Source organism: Notamacropus eugenii, chromosome 5 (genome assembly GCF_028372415.1).
Source record: "Notamacropus eugenii isolate mMacEug1 chromosome 5, mMacEug1.pri_v2, whole genome shotgun sequence".
Classification (NCBI taxonomy): Eukaryota; Metazoa; Chordata; class Mammalia; order Diprotodontia; family Macropodidae; genus Notamacropus; species Notamacropus eugenii.
In genome coordinates this window covers 367,646,697-367,658,148 of record NC_092876.1, presented here as the reverse complement: position 1 = coordinate 367,658,148, position 11,452 = coordinate 367,646,697, and the positions used below count along the sequence as shown (strand labels likewise).

General features: G+C 37.9%; 1 pseudogene across 1 annotated transcript; it reads right to left on the bottom strand.

The window, feature by feature from the left end:
* Positions 1-725: 725 nt before the first annotated feature.
* LOC140506694 (WD repeat-containing protein 82 pseudogene) lies at positions 726-4,574 on the bottom strand (annotated as a pseudogene). The gene has a single exon (XR_011968037.1). The product of XR_011968037.1 is annotated as a WD repeat-containing protein 82 pseudogene (transcript).
* Between the last annotated feature and the right edge of the window lie 6,878 nt (positions 4,575-11,452).

The window sequence follows — 11,452 nt, the reverse complement described above, 5'->3', positions numbered from 1 at the left end:
GCTAATATCACAACAAAATGTATCAATAAAAATATTAAAAACAGAAATGAAGGTGTAAACATTATGCTGAAGTAGAAGACAGGAATCAAGACAGGAATCAAAAAGGCTAGACAATAATCAAAACACAGGTCCATCTTTCTGTGTTTTTGGTGGTCAGAAAAAGACAGGTAGAATTACATGTGGCTTATGTATAGAATTTTAGGTGGCAGGGTGGGAAGAAGGGAGAGTGCACTTATTTTTCGATACTACCTCACATGAATTATCAATTTATAAAGTTAAAACAAATAGGTTAGCACCCTATCCCATAACATATACACATAAAGATTAAAGGACAGAAGACAACATGGTTGTGCTCTATCTCATCTGTCCTTCCTTTGAGGGCAGAAAGGTGTTTTGTTGGTATCCCTTATTGATGGGAACACCAAACATCCTGCCTATTCATATTTCTTTGGCCTTCAGCTTATACTCCCAGGACAAGGACAAATACTCAGAGACTGAGCCACATTTGAGCTGCCCATTCAAATAAATATGTAGTAGCTTCCTAGCTTCCCTTCTCTGTATAGCTCCTTGTAAAACAAGGCCTTCCAAAGTTCTGTCTTTTCTGTACATAGGGTATCCTAACTGTTTTAAATTTTTGTCACAGAAGAAACATGATGGCTATGGAAAAAAGCCACAATATTGGAGACATTCAATAATGACATGTGCTAGCACCATAAAAACAGAACCACAGACTTCTATGCATTTATGGAGGTGAGAGAGAGGATATATAAAGTTTTTTATAAGTTATTCAGCAGGAAATTCAAAAGAAGAGACTGATGAGTCTAAAACAGTTCACCCCTAAAAGGGGAAGCTTGATGAGCTCACAGATGGAAAATTTAGGTCTTATATTTGGTCTGCAGCACCAATAGTTCTTTTGAAGGAATGCAGCAAAGGAATTTAAAACCAAAAATGTACATAGATGTCCATTAAAAGGGCTATGTGGAATGATGTTTTAGGCCAGAAGAAAAATCTTAGTATACTCAGTCCCTTTCCTCTTTCATTGTTGCCTTTTAACTTGCAGGCACCACTGATCTCTAAGAGTCATTGTGAGTCATCGATGGTGGGCAGCCAGAACACCATGTTGGAACAGGTACTGGCAAAGGTCATGAACTTGGGGTTGAATTGCAAACAGGTTATGGGGCCAGTATGTTTCCCATTTAACACAGCCACTTTTATTCCAGTTTCTCCATTCCAGACATGAATCTTGCCATTGTCAGAGCCAGACATGATAAACTGAGAATCTGGAGTGAAGCAGGCCTCCAAAGGGACAGCTTTGCTGTTGTTAAATCCTTGGAAGGAATGCATTACTACTCCATTAAATGAATCAATCAGGTGGATAAAGCTGCCATTAGTAGCTATGAGGATGCATTTCCCGTCATTGCTGAATTTTAGGCCTGTCCACTCACAGGTCTTGTCCTGCTGCATCCTGAAGTTTGTAAATGGCCCCTTATCAAAAGCTCGAAGATCATAAAGTTTCACAACTTCAGAATTTACTCCAGCAGCAAAAACGATTCCTTCTGGATCAAAAGCACAAAATGGCTTTCCTTGAAGATAGATTAGACCCTGGCAGTTAGGGACTCGGAGATCCCAGAGCCTTACGGTTTTATCCAAAGATGAAGAAATAAATATTTCATCAACTGGTGACATAGACAAGGTTACTACTCTCTTGTCATGTCCTGGAAAGTATCGGATGTACTGATTGTATTGCAAGGCCAGGTAACGGATAGTGTCATCGATTTTGTTGGAGCTGCACAAAGCAGTATCCATGGCATGAGCGTATCTGACAATATCCACTCCATACTTCTTGCTGTACAGAGTTCTCTTGGGTCGGCCCTCTCTACAATCATACAGGACAATGGAGTCGTCATCACTGCTAGAGATGATTGCCTGGCCATTAGGGCTAAAGTCAAAGCAATTAATCTTGTCGGAGTTCTCCTGGAACACTTTGGCCACCTGGAAACTCCTCAGGGACTCCTCTGTCAGCTTCATGGTGTAAGGTGCGGAAAGCAGGAAGCCAAGAGTCTCGAGAAGAGGAGGAAGAGGCAGAAACAAGGCGAGTATTAAGAGTTAGAGGAGGAGGTGATAGTAGCAGGGAGTGAGGTAGAGCAGAGAATGAAGGACTCCTGAGGTAGAAGGAGCAGCGCACCTCCTACACGGAAGAGGCAGCAGAAAGGAATGAAGAGAGATCAAGCCAGCGAATGAGATTAGGGGCGTGGTCTTGTGCTTCTTCGAAGGGAGGGGCCTGATCTTCGACTCTTTCTAGTGGACGCCAGAGAAGGGGCGGGGCCAAGAACAATCACGTGCTAGTGCACGCTCCCCCTCCCTTCTGCCTGAGCCGCGTGACCCGACCAACGGTTTTTGTAAGGACTCCAACGATTTTTCCTCCAAGGCTCCAACGGTTTTCCTCCCCATACTGGGGCTCCAACGTGTTTTTTTCCCTCAAGTGTGCCTACGGTTATTTTTTTGTTTTCTCAAAGACCCCCAACGATTTTTTTTCTCCAGCGGTTTTTCTCAAAGGCTCCAACGGTTTTCTCCCATTCCCCACCCCCCCAGAAAGGCCTCCAACGGTTTTCTCCCATTCCCCACCCCCCCAGAAAGGCTTCCAACGGTTTTCTCCCATCCCCCACCCCCTTGAACGGCTCCAACGGCTTTTCTTTATGACTCTAACTGTGAGGCCTGCTTGGCTGGATGGCCCCTTCTGACACTCTTCCTACAGGACTGCGTCACTCTTTTTGTTTTCAGTCTCCATTCCCTGCCTTTGTTTCAGTCTTCTTTAGATTACAGAATTAAAAACATTCCAAGTTAGTTACCGAATTCCTTGGACATCTCCATCTGTCCCGTTCTTTGGACGACTCCTTTTCTCTTCACCTTGGAATCCTTCTTGTTCTCAGAATTTCATTTTTCAGAGCATCCCATCGCCTGGTTTCACTTGCCAAAGTTTATTCTTTGAATGTTTTGAAAACTTCTCTTCCTAGATCTAGGGGCCACGTTCAGACCCAGGGAAAATCATTTAGCTTCCTTGGTCCCTGTTTTCCTTTTCTGTAACATAGGATCCTTTTCAGAAAGCTTTAAATCGATGTCTGTGCCTCACTTTCCTTCTGACTTTCACAAATGCCAACATGGAGTGCTCATTTACCTCCACAATTCCTATAGTTTCGTCTTTTCCATCCATTTCTTTTCTCAGCTGCTTCTGGCGTTTTTAGGATGAAATTATTAAAGTAAGACATGAGTTTATCAGCTGCTTTACTTTTGGAACAGAGATCTGCAGCAAATAAAAATTAACCATTCTTTAGGAGTGGGGTTCTTTGTGGATGAGGGATGTGGTGACCCCAGATCTGAAAGGGAGACAAGTATCATAGAGTGCCAGGATTTATAGATTAAGATCTTAAATAAGATCTAATTCATTCTCCTTATTTTAGAATTGAGGAAACTAAGGCCCAGAGAGTGTAAGTGATTTGCCCAAGGTTTAAGATAGTAGGAAATAACAAAACTGGGATTTTAAAAACGAGGCCTTCTAAATTAAAATTCAGTACTTTTTACCAGCTTTTCTCCAGCAATTTGTGGAATTTGAGAATCATTTACCATTCCTGTAACAGGCAACCACAATGAGATGCTGTTTCTGATGGTTACTATTGCTGCCACCCACACAAATTCTGGTCACCCTTTAAAAGGGTTCACCTTTATAATTTTACAAGTTTCTTCAACTTGCACGAGAATTGGACAGGATGTGTGGCATGTTGTTAGCCTTCTCCCATAAACTGGTGTAAAAGGAAGCATCTCTAAGTGTAATCTTATGAACTGAAAGTTTCTATTTGCTTTCGCTGCTCGTATACTGCCAACCAAAAGGGAGCAGTTGTAAAATTCAGTGTCAGATACCCAGTTTTGTTCCAGCTACACAAAGACTGTCAGCCTGCAAATTCTTTCACCAATTCTTTAACCAGGGTGACAGGGATCATATATCAGCTGCTTAGAGGGGTATAATAATGGTGCTGCAGATCAGATTTTTATTGGGACCCTCACTTTTTTGTTGATTTTACTTGGCCTGATTAGTCCCAGTTTTTATAGGTGAAGGTTAATCTCCATAGCTTTTCCATGCCACAGTAACTTCTTCTTGATGTTAAAAAAAATTTAAAAGTGTTAAGTGCTGTTTGCTTAAGTCCCGTAATGCTGCAAACTCTTGGTAATTACTCATGTTCTTTCTATTAAGCAATTCACATGGAAGAATATTGAATAAAAGGTAAGCAAAATGCACACATATATATTCATACCTCAAATTAATTTTCTACTTATTTCACATTTATCTTGATAAATAATACATTCTAGGATAGAAATAAATTACCTCTTCACATTAAAAAAAAAATCTAATGATCATAAAATAGTGTCCTGCCTTATTGTAACTCACTCCACAAAATCCATGAACTCCACATTGTTTGGGTTATACTGAGGCAAAAGTGTGAAATATATTGAATTTGTTTTGGTACCTTTTTTCTATCTACTTTCTTCCTTTTCTTCCCAACTATAATAATCCTTCCCCCCTTCCCTTTTAGGAGCACCTACCATTTATCTTCCCAAAAAACTGCTTAGGAAAGGATGAATTTCAGTCAGTGTATTTGATCATCTATAGGATGAATTGTTATTTTACTGTCTCTTCTGTTTTACATTTTAATTCTTACTTCTAATGGAAGCATTTCTCCCTCTATAAAGACATTTTAGGGGTCAGTGAACATGTTGGGAAAGATTTTTTGAATAGGAGACTGTTTCCTGTGTTCCAAAAATCATTTGATTGAGACAGGTGTCTACATGTGAGACCAGCCCTATTTTTGTACAGGGAAATGATTGCTCAAGTGTGGAAATCACATTTACTTTCCTTTTTAAAGAACTCCACTGAGCACAATTTACTCTGGTATTCTGTTCAAACTTTTTATACTTTTTCTAATGTGTTAGCTTCACTCTTACTTGTTATGCCTCTTAGAATCCTTCCTTCATTCCTCCAGTCAACTACATGCATATTTATGTACTCAGCATTAAAGGGATATAACATTTTCCTGTATATCATCACCTCATTGCTTTTCCCATCTCATTTCAAATTTCATCCAGAAATAAATGTGTTCTTCTTTTCCCAAACCTTACTGTTCTTTTTTAGTTATAGTTATCAAGAGAAAGTTAATTCCATCTCTAATATTTAATAACTGTGTATCTATGAGCAAATCTCTTAATCTCTATGAACCTCAGTTTCCACATCTATAAAAAGAGGATAAAAATACCTGTAAGCACCTACCTTGAAGTATTGTTGTGAAGCTCACATGAGATAATCTCTGTAAAAGAATCTGCAAACATTGAAGTACTATATATGTTAGTAGTGGTTGTTATTTTTGTCTTTAATTGTATCTTTCCTATAATGTGTTTTGATGACATAGACAATAGCATTATCATGCCTCTCTATGTTATTTTCTCTACAATGGGAGCAACTTTTAAAAAAATTACTTAATATTTTTTCCAATTGCATGTAAAGATAGTTTCCAGTATTCATCTGTGTAAGGTTTTGAGCTCCAAATTGTTTTCCCTCCTTCCTTTTCCTTCCGCCTCCCCAAGTCAGCAAGCAATCTGATAAAGGTTGTACATGTACAATCATATTAAAAATATTTCCACATTAGTTATGTTGTAAAAGAAGAGTCAGAACAGCAGGGAAAAACCATTACAAAGAAAAAAACCCCCAAAAAACAATAAAAAAGAGAACATAGCATGCTTCAATCCGTGTAGAATCCAGTTATTTCTCTGGATGTGGTCAACATTTTCCATCAAAAGTCCCTTGGGATTCTCTTGGATCACAATACAATTATCTTAAAAGATTTTCAGACAGACTAACATAAAGACATATACTGATGTTACCAGTATCAAGATTTGTGGTTTTGCATGTGCCTTGATGGAAAGGCCTCTTCACTGTTGTGAAGAAGGAAAAGAAAAGAAAGGAAAGGAAAGAAAAGGAAAGAAAGCTTAGTGTAAAGGTAAAATTGGAGTATTGTTGTTGTCCTTCATTCTCAAAGAGGACCAAAATGACATCACCATGATAAAGTGAAGTTTTAGTGTGTTTGACTAAGGCTGATCAGACCAATAAGAGCTCGGAATGCTCTACCACAGATTGGGCACAGATAGTCCATTTGAATATTTGGAATGGTTGCTCCAAATTTGCACATCCTACATTTACTTTATACTGTCTCAATTCTGCTTTGCTTGTGGAACACAGCACCTTTTCTGATGTGGGCATGCCATGCCGAGCAGTCCTGTGTCTCTGTCTCCCATGTTGCACAATCAAATCCATAGTTCTTGAAAGAGACCTTGAGAGTGGTCTTATATTGCTTCTTCCAACCACCATGTGATTGCCTGCCCCATGTGAGTTCTCCATAAAATTGTCTTTTTGGCAAGTGTACATTTTACATTCCAGCAACATGACTAGCCCATCAGAGTTGCACTCTCTGAAGCATAATTTGAATGCATGGCAGTTTAGCTCAGGCAAGGACTTCAGTGCCTGGTACCTTTCCTGCCAGGGGATTCTCAGAATCTTCCTAAGATAGTTAAATGGAAGCAATTCAGTTTCCTGGCATGGTGCTGGTACGCTGTCCATGTTTCACAGGTGTACAACAATGAGGTCAGCACAGCAGCTCTGTAGACCTTCAGTTTGGTAGTCAGTCCAATACCTCTTCTCTCCTAAACTTTTCTTTAGAGCCTCACAAACACTGAACTAGCTCTGGCAACATGTGTGTCAACCTCATTATCAATGTGTATGTACATCCCTGGAAAGTAAGGGTAAATGAATATATCATCCACAGCATTCAAAACTTCTCCATTTGTTGTAACTGATGGTTCCATGTATGGATGATGAGGTGGTGGCTGATGGAGCACCTGTGTTTTCTTGGTGTTAATTATTAGGTCAAAATTAGCACAGACAGCAGAGAATTGATCCATACTTTGTTGCATCTCAGCTTCAGAGGCTGCACTGAGTGCACAATCATCTGTAAACAGAAAATCATGCATCAGCACTCCCTTCACTTTGGTCTTGTCTTGTTAACCTTTACAAACTGAGGAACTTGCCATCAGTGTGGTAGTTGGCCTTGATGCTGTATTCATTCTCACTGAAAACATTTGACAATATGACTGAAAACATCGTGCTAAAAAGCATGGGAGCAAGTATACAGTCCTGTCTCACTCCATTGGTGACTGGAAAGGCATGAGATCATCATGCACCATTCAGAACCCGGGCAAACATGCCATCATGAAATTGATGTACAATACTGATGAACTTCTCTGGGCAACCAAATTTTGACATGATTTTCCATAAGCCCTAACAACTAACAGTGTCAAAGGCCTTGGTCAGATCTACAGACCTTGTGTACAGACCTCTCTTCTGCTCCTGGCATTTCTCCTGGAGTTGTTGGGCAGCAAGCACCATATTGACTGTTTCTCAGCCCTTTTTGAAGCCACACTGGATCTCAGGTATGTGACCATCTTCCAGATGAAGGGTCAACCTATTAAGGAGGACTCTAGCAAGAATTCTGCCAGCAATGATTAAGAGGAAAATAAAAAGATAAGGGGGATATTAAGATATAATAAGGACACAACATTTTTATATGCTCTAGAAAAAATAATGCACTTAAAAAACCTTATTTGATGAATGAGGGATAATTATCTTTATTTTATTTTAACCCAGAAGGAGAAAATAAATGTAGCTTGTTTCCAGAGAGGGGGTTTTCCATTTTCATCAAATACAGGGGCATGCCAAATGAACTTAAGTTCCTTTTTTGATAGGATTACTAGATTGGGAAAAGAGGTGAGCCAGTGATTTATTGGAAATTATGAATAACAAATGATCAGTCTGAACATTTATAGGGGTACCCTTGAAGTCTAGAGAGACCTAAGAGGACCATTATACAACACCAGAAGTATCTATGAGAAAACATGATCAAGGATCACATAGGAGGAGAAGACATGAATGTGTTATGTGCATTGATGTAGGGAACAGTAACATTGGTTAGATCATGGATTAATTGTTGTTGTTTGTCCTTTGTTCTCAAAGACCACCATGACATCAGGAAGGTGATGCCATGACTTCCCAGTGAATTGGATTTAAGTGAGGGAGGGCTGTCTTCTATGGAGCCATCTTGGTCCAGTGGCAAGAGATAGATCAGGATGACTGGAGATGACCCCTCTGGGTATGGAAGGGACCTTATTAATTACCTAATATGGTTTATAGGGCAAGTATTGGGACTAGAACAAGGGAAGTGATAGTTTTTATAAGCCAGTTCTGGGTAGACCACATTTGGAGTGGTCTTTTTTATGGAGCCACATTTCCATGTTTTAGGAGGGATATTCACAAACAAGATTGAATCTGGAGAAGGGTAACCAGAAGTTTCTGTAGAAAATAGTAACAGCATTTAGCTTGAAGAAGGGATGATCTAGATGTAATGATAGTTGTTTTCAAGTACATGAAAGGCTGTCCTCTGGACACAAAATTGGACTTGTTAGTCCCAGATGGCAGACCTAGAAGCAATAGGTCAGAGTTTCAGGGGCAATTTCTGCTCAGGTACAGACAGATATAAATGAACTTTGATATTCTGTGAGAGTTCAAACTACTAAATACTGTCCTCTCTTCTCTTCTTCCTACTAGTTACCCTCATTCTCTCATTCCACCCATTGCCCCCATTACCTCTGAAAAATTGCCCTAGCTTTCTTATGGCACTTTTCTCATTTACCAGTCCTACCAAATCTAGTTGACTTCCTATACTCATTATACAAGGTGGGTTTTAAATAATTGGATCTCTAAAACATGATGGAAGAATGGTTAATTTTAAATGACTACTATTCATTTATGAAATCATATTGAGTCTCGTTGAAAGAGACCTTGAGGCACAGTTCCCAGATTCTCTAATAAAACAGAAGGTTTTAATGCACAGGACAGTATCTTGGTCATTCAGAAAGATCTCCAAAACTGATGATAAATAGCCAAGATATTTTGTATAATTCATGGCTCTTAAACAATGTCGATATACTTCCTATTTAATTCTCTATCCCTCCGTTTATCATGAAGATCTGTTATTAGGTTTTATTTTAGGTTGGTTTAACTAATCTTAGATTACTGGAATATCTGAGGTTCTCAGCTGTTTTTCTTTGTGGTCAATGGTTAGTTCTGTAAAATCTATAAGATACATTTCTAGAATTGGGCAACAGACATGCTTTCCCTACATATCTGAAGCTTCCAAAGTCTTTCTGACCATGTATTTGGAGTTGGTCCTGAAGAGCATGTGCCACTACATATGTCTTCTCTTTCCAAAACTTTTGCACCAACTCTTCTCATGCTGCAGGTTTCAAAGCTCTGGATAAATATTCACTCCACCACTTTGGCACCAGCTTAGGGGGAAAGTCCAGACACAAGATAATTAAGAAAGAAGTCACTTCCTAAGAGATGACAATTTAAAATATCATCATTTTAAAATAAATTATAATTTAATAAATTATCACATATTTAAGAACGTCTTGATAAAAAGACTATGGCCTGTCTAGAATTCAGGAAAAAAGCCAAAGCCAGTATTTATCCAATATGGTTGAAGGGAGAGAGACACTCTATATGGTGCCATTCTTATTACCTTGAATCATTACTAAAACATTTACTCTATAGTAAAACAGAGATAATTTGACAAACTGTACTATAACTAGGATGTAACATCTTACCTGACTCTATTGATTCTGATTTCATGATTATTAAGCAACCTTCTGATTATTTTTATTTTTTTAGTGCACCTTGACACTTAGAAAGGACTATTTTAGAAAATGGGCCCAAATACTATTGTTACTGGAAAAACATTGTCTACCTTCATAAACTGATATTTTGGTTTATAAATCTTGTGATGTGTGTGTGTGCACACATATGTTCCCATGTGTATTAGTTCCCTTGGGTCTGAACACCTCAGATAGATCAAAAGAAGTTCCTGAAACAGCAAAGCTGAAGTCCAGATTCTTGATATGAGATTGTTCTACTTCAGCATTATCACAAAGTGAAGTCTAGTTTGAGCATTTTCTTCAATAACGTCTTTTAGCTAAAATATCTTGTTATGTATGTTGTAATATATTTGAACTTTATTTTTTTCTACGTTTTTGAATAGTTATCTTTCAAGTACTCATGATGTCATGTACATTAATAATCGTTTTTGTTCTCATGCCATAAGTTTATATTATATAACACATCATATTTCACTACTTCATCTATTTGAGATTTCTTTTGTAGGAGTACTCTACCAAAATAAAACACAATTTCCCTGTGGCTTAGTCTTTGAGAGTTACTGTGAGAACTAAAAAAAAAAAAAAAAATCGATATCCTGTACTCAATCTGACAATTTAGGCAGGCTGGTTGTTAGGCCAGTGGTTTCAAAACTTTTTTGATTTGCATGTATTTCAGTATAAGTTTTTGAGTGCAAAATCCAAATATATGCACACTTTTGTATTCATAAGTCATATACATGTTCTAATAAGTTATCATTTATTATAAACATGTAAAATTTGAGATAATGAGATAAAGATGAAATAAATACTATTTTAAAATATGTTAACTATATAAAACTGCTCTATTAATATTTTGGAGCAATATGATTATTGCTTTTAATGAATAATAATACTTTTCATATTTTAAAACATTATCTAATGTGATTGGATATGATTTTGAAAATCTTGTGACTTCACTTTGTAATTTAGTGATCTGAAAGTTTGAGTCTAACTTTACTTTGATATTTGGTTTTGATGTGTGCTAGTAACTGAAAAAGCTAATTTACCAAGATCCTTAGATCCAAGTGGAAGAATTGCCTTGTTAGCTGCCCTTACTAAATCATAATTCTCATTTTCTGGTACCATCCATCTTAGACTAAGACCTGTTGAAATTTGGCTAACAAGTTTCCATATTACTTGATATTATTCTTGTAAAAACTATTTGAAAAATGAATTTAATTTTTAAAATTTTTAAAGAAATAAGTTCAAGATTACCAAGGAAGTCTTTTGCAAAACAACACATATTTAGTCTGTACTGAATTGCTTCCCTTCTCAGTAGGGCTGGGGAGGGAGGGGGGGAGGGAGAGAAGTTGGAATTCAAAGTATTAGAAACGAATGTTGAGAATTTTTATTGCATATAATTGGGAAATAAGAACTACAGGGATAGGGGTATGGAAATTTAACTTGCCCTGCAAAAAGAAGGAGAAGATGGGGATAGGAGAGGGGTGGGGTGTGATGGAGGGGAGGATACATTGAGGAAAGGAGTAATTAGAATGCAAGGTATTAGGAAGTGGGGGGAGGGGAGTGATGGGGAGAAAAATTGGACATGTTACAAAGTGAGGTAAAAGCAGCTAGTATTAAAACAATAGACTGAATTAATTAC